We start from the raw sequence: 11,958 nt of genomic DNA on the forward strand, positions 1-11,958 counted from the left end.
AGATTGTCCAGTTGGCCCATGGAAGATAGCGGTAGTCTGCTGCCTCCTATTACATAAAACATCGGCCAGCTGATCCATGAACATGAGCTATGACACCAAACAATTATCGGCCGCGGAGAGTAATTATCTGCCAAAGCCAGGAACAAACTATAAACAGAGATTTCTCCTCTTTTCACATCCATTCCTGGCTTTGGCTTCAAATCTTTGGCAGATAATCTTTCTGTGTAAATGGCCCCTAACAAGCTTTAATATAAAGTGTCGGTGGTACCATTCTAACTTGCTGTATGTCATTGTGTGATCTATAAAAGCTCGGCTGCTCCATTTCCCGACAATCTCACTATTCTGATCCCCACGGCCCCCGCCAGCGAGCACTAATGTCAGCTCAGAAACACAGAGACATCTAATGCTGCCCTAAGGCCGCGTTCACACAGTGCTGACAGTGATTTACTGGAGAAAGAAAATGCAGTAGGTGAAATCTCCAAAAATGACTTTTGTATTAAACAGATCCAAGAAATCATTGTAGAGCCGCTCTGTAGTGGGAAGAGCATCTGCAATATGGGATTATAACCAATGACGTAGGAAAAAAGGCGACAAACTTCTCGGATATTCCACAACTAAGCCATGTTCACACAACGTTTTGTATTAATCATGGCCGCTGTTGCCAAGTTGCAACAACGGCCGTGATATATGCAAAACTTCAGTGGACTGCAGTCTGAAGGGAATCACGGCCGGAGTGTATACACATAGTATATGCTCTGGTCGGGATCCCTAGCGGCCGCACAGTCAGTTTTGTGTGGCTGCTATTCATTGAACAGCAGGCGCAGAAGCCTGACAGGTCACACAATGGAGCGTGCGGCTCCGGCTGCTCTCTCCATTGTCGGCTATAATGAATTGGGATGTGGGCGCACAATTCAGCACAGAAGCAGTAGCGGCTGGGATGATCTTCACTGACACCGACCCTTCTGGGTATGTGCCCTAGAATAGATTTTTTTCCCCTTCCTTTTTCCTCTCTGTACACTTCTTGGGGCAGCTGTAACCTGGTATTTCCACTGATCCTACATAAATCCTTTTCTTTTAGTAAATAAGGGGGAAGCAGGAAAAAGGATGAAATTTAGTACAAAGTTTCTTCTCGTCACTTGTACTGCTGATTTATGGGAAGTTTGTTGAAACGACAGCGACCATTTCAGATGGGCCATTCATGTGTGATTATAAAGGTCTGACCCCTGTGGCCCCTAACCATCACGTAAAGGCCCTACTACACGGATTGATAATTGGCCGATATATTGTCCTGTGTAATAGAAGGCAACGATCTGCCGACATGAACGGTGTGGGCTAATTGTTGTAGTCGCTCTGTGGAATAGGAGGCAGCAGACCGCTGCTATATGCTATGAGCTGCCTAGATCATCCAGCGATCACCCGGGCAGCCCCCCCCACCTCTCCCTGGCCTTCCGCCTGGCTATCACACGCGGCAGCAGCGAGTGGGGAACGAGGAGCAAACGAGCGCTGATGGCTCCACATAGTCACACTGTGTAATAGGGGCAGTGATGGAGCCGAGACTACATCCCTGCATCACAGCGTCACTGACCATAGAGTAATATACAGACATATAGTGCACCTACACAGCGTCACTGACCATAGAGTAATATACTGACATATAGTGCACCTACACAGCGTCACTGACCATAGAGTAATATACAGACATATAGTGCACCTACACAGCGTCACTGACCATAGAGTAGTATACAGACATATAGTGCACCTACACAGCATCACTGACCATAGAGTAATATACTAACATATAGTGCACCTACACAGCGTCACTGACCATAGAGTAATATACAGACATATAGTGCACCTACACAGCGTCACTGACCATAGAGTAGTATACAGACATATAGTGCACCTACACAGCATCACTGACCATAGAGTAATATACTGACATATAGTGCACATATACAGTATAGCGGTGGTCCCATCACTGACCATAGAGTAATATACTGACATATAGTGCACCTACACAGCATCACTGACCATAGAGTAATATACAGACATATAGTGCACCTACACAGCATCACTGACCATAGAGTAATATACTGACATATAGTGCACCTACACAGCGTCACTGACCATAGAGTAATATACAGACATATAGTGCACCTACACAGCGTCACTGACCATAGAGTAGTATACAGACATATAGTGCACCTACACAGCATCACTGACCATAGAGTAATATACTGACATATAGTGCACATATACAGTATAGCGGTGGTCCCATCACTGACCATAGAGTAATATACTGACATATAGTGCACCTACACAGTGTCACTGACCATAGAGTAATATACAGACATATAGTGCACCTACACAGCGTCACTGACCATAGAGTAATATACTGACATATAGTGCACATATACAGTATAGCGGTGGTCCCATCACTGACCATAGAGTAATATACTGACTCCCGGGACCCGCACCCATGTATCATTATTATTGATGGACCTCTGTGCGCCCCTTTATACTTGATTCTACCCGTAAATCTAGAAGGATCTGCCACATCTCTATTGTCCCCGTACACCGCGCACGCCTGGGCACCTGACCGCAGTTCATATTCTTCTTTTATTGCCACAGAAAGTCATCACTCTGGGAGCTACAGACTGGGAGACAATAAGCGGTGCGGTGTAATGGAGTGCCTGGCGGTGGGTTCTTGGCGGTGGCTCCTGCCTCTTATCTCACCGCAGCCGCTGCGCACGCTGTAAAATCAGACTCTTCATTCTCTGCTTGAAAAGATCATTGTACAAAAATAATGTCACAGAGAAGAGAAGAGGAGAGAAGAGGAGAGGAGAGTAGAGAAGAGAAGAGGAGAGGAGAGGAGAGAAGAGAAGAGAAGAGGAGAGGTCACGCTGATTTATTGGTAATTAACCCGACAAGATTTCTGTGCGACAATATGGCAGCTCCCCGACTATCCACCCCCAATAGACACCTGAGCCTGAACAAGAAGACCGGTGGCAATGTCATCTACAGCCCCGCGAGGCTGACAACACAGCGGCCTGACCCCAACCCTGCTCCACACTCCACAGGATACACCACACATCATACAACACTCACACCACACATCATACAACACAGCGGCCTGACCCCAACCCTGCTCCACAGGATACAACACTCACACCACGCATCATACAACAGTCACACCACACATGATACAACAGTGACACAACAGTCACACCACGCATGATACAACAGTGACACAACACTCGCACCACGCATGATACAACAGTCACACCACGCATGATACAACAGTGACACAACCCTCACACCACGCATGATACAATAGTGACACAACCCTCACACCACGCATGATACAACAGTCACACCATGCATGATACAACAGTGACACAACAGTCACACCACGCATGATACAACCGGAAGGAAAAGTAAGTGAACCCTGCCGAATTTCCTGGATTTCTGCATCGATTACTAATACAACCTGTCTGATTGTTACGACTATAGAGAAATACAAACTGATATCCCACAGTAGTAGGGTTCACAACTTTTATCTAGAACACAGGGGGCAGATCTGCTATCGCATGACTTTCCTATTTAAGTTGAAACTTCAGCAAAAAAAAAAAAGAAATTCGTTCAAATCAACCGGTTTCAGAAAATGCCAGAGATTTGTAATTTACTTCTATTTAAGAATCTCCAGTCTTCCAGTACTTATCAGCTGCTGTATGTCCTGCAGGAAGAGGTGTGTTCTCTCCAGTGTGACACAGTGCTCTCTGCTGCCGCCTCTGTCCATGTCAGGAACTGTCCAGAGCAGCAGCAAATCCCCATAGAAAACCTCTCCTGCTCTGGACAGTTCCTGATATGGACAGAGGTGGCAGCAGAGAGCACTGTGTCAGACTGAAAGGTATACACCACTTCCTGCATGACATACAGCAGCTGATAAGTACTGGAAGACTGGAGAATTTTTTTTTTTTATAACATGTAGAGCCCCCCTTTAGTATTGGTCTCCTCCATTAATGTTTCCTGGAGCTGCAGGACTATTGCTTCCTGCACATTAGTTGCCGTTCATCAATCTATCTGGGATGCCACCTGCTTAATCAATCATTGAAGAATTCCAGATCACCCATCATGAGCCGGGCTACGAATGGCCGAGACGGGCCGTGACCGCCAGGGTGGATGGGTCCGGCTTCAACTCTCTAATCTGGAAGCAGATAGAAAAGGGGGCAGCGGAGGCCAAAACTTACCTGGTGGCAGGGAGGGGGGCAAAAATATATCCGACTCCTGTCACACTGTTATCATGGATTTAAAGGAGACAAGAGACAAAATACAGACAGGCAGGGGAGTGGCCAATCAGTGACTGGGGCGGAACATCAGGCAGTCCCTCAGCCAATCAGTGACTGGGGCGGGACACTGGGCAATCGCTCAGCAGGGCTTACCAGAGCTGGATACGTGACGTATCCAGTTTCGAACTGGTTATAACATCTGCCAACGACGAACAGGACCCCGGAGGAGCGCAGCGGAGGCACGGGGACAGGTGAGTTTGTTTATTATTTCCTCACCACCCCCTGCCTGCTGATTTTAATTTTGGTGGGTCTTCTCTTTAAATGACCGTGGATTATTACAATGTCCTCCCAGCAGGCAGAGATGGCACTGGCTTTAGTTAACCATGTGATGATGTGCTGATGCATGATGGGAATGAGAGTAGATTGGAAAGGGAAAAGGAGGGTATGTATTATTTGCACAATAATTTGTGCAATTGCATATTTTTCAAGTGCTATGCAAAAATCTCCAGTCATTAGGAGCCCATTTTATTGGGGTGGTGGTGGTGGTGGTGGTCGGGGTGGGGTGGTGGGGGGTGGGCTTAACAAACTTGGTGTGACTGGAGTACTGCTGCACAATTATAAAAATTCAAAAATGGTGCAGCCGGCGTAAACTGCTTCATAAAGGATGTGTAATATTTATAAAGCGCTGGGAGATTTCAGTCGGTGACTATCAGCACAAGGTGCGGGATGCAAGGCTCCGCTCGTGCACAGACCTTACAGTATACGGTGAGGATCCCGAGGAGCTGCAGAGAAACATTAAACTAATGATTAGATTCAGAGTAAAACGTCTCGGTGTTTATTTTGGGAGATAATGGGATTTTACCGCATTATGGAAAGTGACAATCTGGAATAATGAAGATTTCCAAACCAACAATTAGGCAAAGTGTCATTGGGATGAAGGGAAGGCGTCACTGATCTGTGGCGTCCCCAGAGAAATCCTCTTCGCTCCGAGCGCTTTGCCTCTGTTGCGGCTTACAGTCGGCTTAGTAACTAATACCCCAAATGTTCCTTATATGATAAGCGTCAGCCGGGGGCGATGGCAGAGATGAGGGGGCCCCGTGGCAAACATTAACCTGGGGCCCCACCCCTAGCTCTGGTTACCACATGTAATACGATGAATTTCTGACCCCCCATCCATTCTCCATGATCCTCGGGTTACTGTCACCCCCTTTATTTCCTACCTTATGAGAAGGTCCTCACCATGAGTTGCATAACCTGGGCCGGGCCCAATGGAAACCACCTGGGCTGTGTGTATGGTATACGTTGAGTTTCATCTCGAGAAATCTGCTGAAATTTCTTTTTTTTTTTTTTTAATGGACAATTTTGTCATAGAAATCATAGCCAAATCACTTAAATGTCACAAGTTGGTAGCAACGTGCATATATGGTGAATATGTCGCACACCATTCACTGACATTATATGCAACATCAGAATATACCTGTCAGGAATAGGACTGGAGACAGGTGATGTCCTAGCACTGGCACCTGCCCGCTGACCCTGCCCGCTTACCTCAACTGCCCTAAGTGGCAGCAGATAACTGGGCGACAGTCCCTGGCCTGAACAGGTGAAACACAAAACGCCAACAAGACAAAATACAATAACTCATGGTCAGAAAGCAAGGTCGGTAACAGCCGGTCGGTGCAGTACAGAATCGTAAGACAAAACGGGGAGTCAGGAAGCCGAAGACCAGGAACAACAATCAGGATAAATGCTACGTCAAGGGACACTCAGGAACTGAGGCTCTATCGCAGGCAAGGAAGGGCACACAGGAGAGGATACTTAAGGAGACTGGAGCCCCAGCCCCAGGGCGTGATCGGGGCCGAGACTCCAACTCCAACCATAGAACAAAGCTGACTAGCGGTGGCGACTGCCAGTCAGTACAACACTGATGCCACACACCTGGGCCGATCTCCGAAAGCAGTGAAGACCCGGCAACAACAAAGAAAGGGACCGGGAGCCGGGTGTGATGGCTGGCTCCTGACAGCACCACTGTGAATGTTGGTGTCACACAAAGTTGCTGGGTGGTGCTAGCCTTAAACTTTGACGACATGTTTGAATGGTTGGGGTCTGAATGCTAAGACCACCTCTCTTCACTATCATGAACGGGCTCCTTAGATTTTCTATAGTATTCATAGGGGAGACAGGGAGAGAAGCGCTTATCCGAGTGCTTCCCCTGGCTTGTTGTAGCCATCAATAGGGGCCGAATCCCCAGCCTATGACCCATCCAGACTTTTGATGTCTCTATAACATGAAAAGTTTGTTGTTGTTGATACTAATGATTTAGAGGGGTTATTCAGCCTCACAAAACTCATGTCCTATATTCAGTATGGGCCATGGATATTTGATCAGCAAGGGTCCAACTCCACCGATCAGCAGCAGCCTCCTCCATGTTGATCCGATTGTCCTTTGCAGTCACTGTACTATTAGCTGTGCAAGGTACAGCAACCTTATCCGCTTCACTTAAAGGGAAGTGTAGGTTATTTTCAATCACCCCCTCCCCGGGTATATAACTGAAAGGTCCGGATGACCCCTTTAAACAGTACAGTGCGGTAACTCCTTGCAGCCACACTACTAACAGCACAGCAATACACAACGAAGAGGCTTCTGCTCTCATCCAAACCCCATGGAGGCCTCACACGGCTGATGGACAGGCCGCTCAGCATGTCAGTGATTGGGGCGGGACGCTGCTCCAGCTACTGATTGGCTGAGTGGTCAGTCCATCAGTCGGAACAGGCATTTCCCCCTGAGTTGTGACATCATGACAACTCGGGCACGAGGAGAGGTAAGTACCTAGTTCTAATCCATTTCCCCCCTCCCCCTGCAGGAATTTAGCAATCGCAGTACTTTGTGAATCTCGGGAAATAAGCAATTGATGTGTCTCTCAGTCTGTGATCAGTGTGCGATGCCCTGACCCGTGGGGGTCACTTCGCAGTGCAGGTGTTGTGAGCGGGCAGGAACCGGGGCAGCTGCAGGGTATAGGATTGTCACAGTACAGGGCCTGAGGGTGGCACAGCTAAGGGACCGGTCTGCAGGTACTGCGGTATAATTGCTACTGGGCATGCGATTCTTCGCTGTACCTAGTCGGGGCACCAGATAACGGACACCAATGCCAGGGCTCAGTAACAGCGGTGGTTACACTTTTATTGTAACTGAGGTAACTGGTAGCAACAGTCTCTTCGGGATGCAACCGGGTATATAGCAGACTTATATAGACAGAGCTAAGGTGGTGCTGCATAGGCTGCGGTGAAACGTGCCGGATGATGGGAGTAGTAGTGAGAGAGGAATAGAGATGCTGGGTGGATTAGAGTACTTGCGGTATTAATCTCGACTTGATGAGAAGATGAATGACCGGAACGACACCCAGATGAGAGGATACTCCAGGCACTTGAGCAGACGGACAGCCAGGATCTGTTACAGCCACACACCAGGTCCACTCTTCTGAAGGTGTAGAGGGCGGTAGGACACCTTATCTCCTTGAAGGTAGGAGACAGGAATACACAACCTCCTCCCTTGAGGACAGGGAGAAGACCACTTCCTTCCTCTCTGAGGTAGAGGACGGAACTCCACAGCAAGGGGAAGTCACATGGTATCCCTGGCCAAAGCTCGACGGCCATTGGAGGAACCATGGTTACAGGGCAGGGTCACATGATCCTCAGCCTTTAAATACCACTGCACAGAGTAAAACACATATACAATATACATGAACCTGAGAGTAATAGGGACTATATAGTCACAGCTGCAGTGCAAATAGTTTCCAGAACAGGCATGGCTGTAATAGCAAAAGTAAACTGACAGTGAGAAACAGACAGCGTGTTCTGGGACACTGCAAGTATCTGGAGGCAGAATCCTTTATATGCTTACTTCTTAGCTTTGCTGTAGGCTGAGATGTTAGGAAACAATCTAGGACGTTGTACCTTGGATTGCAGCGCGTTCCCCAGCGAATGCCAGTCACTCATCATCTGGAAGAGACATCAGAATTAGACACTGAATTTCTCCTCTTCTTTACTCAGTTATCAGGAACTTTTAAGGGTACAAAGCCACTTGCCGGATCCGCAGCGAGTTTCTCACTGCAAATTTGCAGTAGGAAACTCGCTGCATGTCCGCCAAGTGGGTTTGTACCCTTAGGGTCCCTTCACACCTACCAGATCCACAGCGGATCTCACTTCTGCGGATTCGAAACGAGAACCGCTGCGGATCCGGTATTAATTCACCCCTATGATAGCACATATTCGCAGCGGGATTAACATCCTGCTGTGAATATGTGCTTTAACTCCCTGGTGCCCGCAGCCCCGCCGTCGCATTCCCCATCCCCGGCGGCAGCACATCCCGGCCACATCCCCCCATCTCCGGTCCACCACCGCGAGTTTACAGTACCTGCTCAGCGGCGCGGCTGCAGTGAGGCTGCCGGCTCCGGTCCCGCTCAGATCAGCTGAGCAGGACCGGAGCTGGGAGCCTCACTGCAGCCGCGCAGGTAATGTAAACTCGCGGCAGTGGGCCGGAGATGGGCTGATGGGGGGATGTGGCCGGGATGTGCCGCCACCGGGGATGGGGGATGCGACGGCGGGGCTGCGGGCACCAGGGAGTTAAAGCACATATTCACAGTGGGATGTTAATCCCGCTGTAAATATGTGCTATCATAGGGGTGAATTGATACCGGATCCGCAGCGGTTCTCGCTTCGAATCTGCAGAAGTGAGATCCGCTGCGGATCCTGTAGGAGTGAACGCACCCTTAGGGTATATTCACACGAACGGACTCGCAGCGAGATTCTCGTTGAGAGTCCGGCAGGTCCTGGCAGTTCCTACACGCTATATACGACCGCAGCGAGTATGTAATTCTACCGCCCTTAACCCCTTCTGCTCCTGCCCGGCTCCCCCGCTGTAAACATACATTACCTCTACTCGCTGCACGGGTCCGGCGTCCTGCTCTCCCGTCCGGCCAATCAGTGTGTTGCCCAGCCGCAGCCACTGATTGGCCGGACGGGAGAGCAGGACGCCGGACCTGTGCAGCGAGGAGAGGTAATGTATGCTTACAGCGGGGGAGCTGGGCAGGAGCAGAAGGGGTTAAGGGCGGTAGAATTACATACTCGCTGCGGTCGTATATAGTGTGTGGGAACTGTCAGGTCTTTGTCCCCAGAGGGCAGTAGTGTGAGAGGTACAGAGAAGTCCAGGCAGTGACTTCTCTTACCGCATGGGGCTGTATAGTTACAGGATTTAGAGTGGATGATAGGACCCTATGGCAGGTGCACTGACTAAGCGGTAAAGTGTACCTGTCATGTGAAGGTCATTTTTCAGAAATCAGTAACTATTATGAGTACAAGGGATTTTAAGAAACTCTGTAATAGGTTTTATTTAGCAAAAGAGTTTCTTTCTGTACTCAAAAAGCTGTTTTGCGCCCCCCCCCACCCCCACACACAGTTCAGAAGAAGCAGGATTTCTGTGTCCATTATGCCATTTGGAGCGGCCGAGGGGGGTGAGTGAGGATGGAGAGGAGAAAAGGCCGCCCTGAACAGCACAACATCCTGCAATCTTCTCTCACCAAGATACCAGATAAGCACTGATCTTTCTGACCTGTGAATCCAGCGTTTTATCTCTCCAGTCTCCAAACTGCAGAGCTGCTTGTCTCCTCTCCCTGCTCACTCATCCCCTCCCCCCTCCGTAAGTTAGAATGGACTCCAATTTGTTCCTTTGTAATGAAGACGGCTCTGCCTGATAATGCACTGATAAGAAGTGTGCGTGTGTGAGTAGGGGGGGGGGGGGGGGCATTTGATTACAGAAAAAAATATTGCAAAAATATTTTAACCCCTTAAGGACCGGGCTAATTTTCGTTTTAGCGGTTTTCTTTTTTCCTCCTTGTGTATATAAGGCCATAGCAGTTGCAATTTTACACCTACGGACCCACATGAGCCCTTATGAGCGTCACTAATTGTTCTTTGCAATGACAGGCTGAACTTTTGCAAAAAATATGCAGCAAAACCAGAAAAAATTATACGAGCAGTGAAATTGAAAAAAAGAACTCTTTTTCTTTTGGGCGGGGGGGGGGGGGGGTCGGTACGATTAAAACGATATGTAACATGTATAACTTTTATATAACTCGAAATCTTGATTGCGCATAACTCGAAATCTTGATTGCGCATATGCGACTTTTTGATCGCTTTTTATTACAATTTTTCTGGATTTGATGCAACCAAAAATGTGCAATTTTGCACTTTGGAATTTTTTTGGCGCCTTCGCCATTTACCGTACGAGAACAGAAATAAAATAAATTAACATTTCGGCCGATTACGCACGCGGCGATACCAAAGATGTTTTATTTATTTATTTATTTTTATTTATAAAATGGGAAAAGGGGGGTGATTCTGACTTTTATTAGGGGAGGGGGTTATTTATTAATAAAAACACTTTATTCTTTTTTTACATACAGTAATATGAAGCCCCCTGGGGGACTCCTATATACACAGCACTAATCCCCCTGGGGGACTTCTATATACACAGCACTGATCTCCTGTATATAATAGAGCAATGATCCATTAGATCAGTGCTTTATTATAATGGTCTGCAGCAGACCACATACCTGGATTGCCAAGCTGGAATCAGCATCATTGCAACGCTGAGCCCCGGACGGCTCATTAGAACGGATCTCCCCTCCGCAATCACATCGCGGGGGGGAGATCCCCTACTAGACACCAGGGACAGGGGCCACCTGCACGTGGTACATGAGGCAATATGGTTTGGCCAAATTATATACTAACTTCTGATGTTGGTTTTAAATGTAGCTGAACAAGCTTTCGTGTCAGCCATGGGTGCGATGTGCAGCCATTTCTGTCTTTTTGGCTTGTGCATATTTTATGTATTCTGTCCCTTTTTTCATTGTGGCTTGCACTCGTGCTTTGTAAGACCCATGTGATCCAAATTAGCAGGAAGCACCTGTGTACATAAGGGGAGGATCTCCTAGTATTCTCCCATTCTACCTGCAGAGGAATGGAGAGAGGTAAGAGCTTGTTCACACTTGTGTTGCTTGGCGTCCACTTTTTCCGCCGGTGGCGCCTGCGGGGTTCGGGGGGGCCCTTTTGGGTCTGGTCCTGTGACAATGGGGTTGCAGGGCCATTCCGTGGCCCCCCTTCTCTGCTTGCGCACGTTTTGCGGGGATTGTGGTCGCTGACCGGCACAGTGATGTTGTTTGGTTAGGGACTCATGTGTATCAGAAGACCTGCACGTGGTACATGAGGCAATATGGTTTGGCCAAATTATATACTAACTTCTGATGTTGGTTTTAAATGTAGCTGAACAAGCTTTCGTGTCAGCCATGGGTGCGATGTGCAGCCATTTCTGTCTTTTTGACTTGTACAGGGGCCACATAAACTTTTCAAATGCAGCTGTCAGCTTTGACAGCTGCATTTGAATAGGTAATTAGCTGGCTGCTCATGCCGGGAGCCCTCTCTGATCACCCTCAACGGCCGCATGACAGGTATACCTGTCATGCGTTGTAAAGAGGTTAAGTGATAGTTCCACTTTAACCCCTAGGGTACCCAGGGCGTATCGTTACGTCCTGAGCTTTGAAGTGAGCAACTCCTGTCACTAACCATGCGGGAGGGTCACAATCGATTTCCCAGACCACCGGAGGAGATCTGCT

The 11,958-nt window shown here is 48.3% G+C and overlaps 1 long non-coding RNA gene across 1 annotated transcript in view; it reads right to left on the reverse strand.

The window, feature by feature from the left end:
• LOC138774261 (uncharacterized) overlaps window positions 1–8,289 on the reverse strand; it is a 63,742-nt gene extending 55,453 nt beyond the window's left edge. The window contains exon 1 of the long non-coding RNA XR_011360279.1: window positions 8,243–8,289. This is a non-coding gene — a long non-coding RNA (uncharacterized lncRNA). The remainder of the gene's footprint in view (window positions 1–8,242) is intronic.
• Between the last annotated feature and the right edge of the window lie 3,669 nt (window positions 8,290–11,958).

Source organism: Dendropsophus ebraccatus, chromosome 15, assembly GCF_027789765.1.
Source record: "Dendropsophus ebraccatus isolate aDenEbr1 chromosome 15, aDenEbr1.pat, whole genome shotgun sequence".
NCBI classification, from domain to species: Eukaryota; Metazoa; Chordata; class Amphibia; order Anura; family Hylidae; genus Dendropsophus; species Dendropsophus ebraccatus.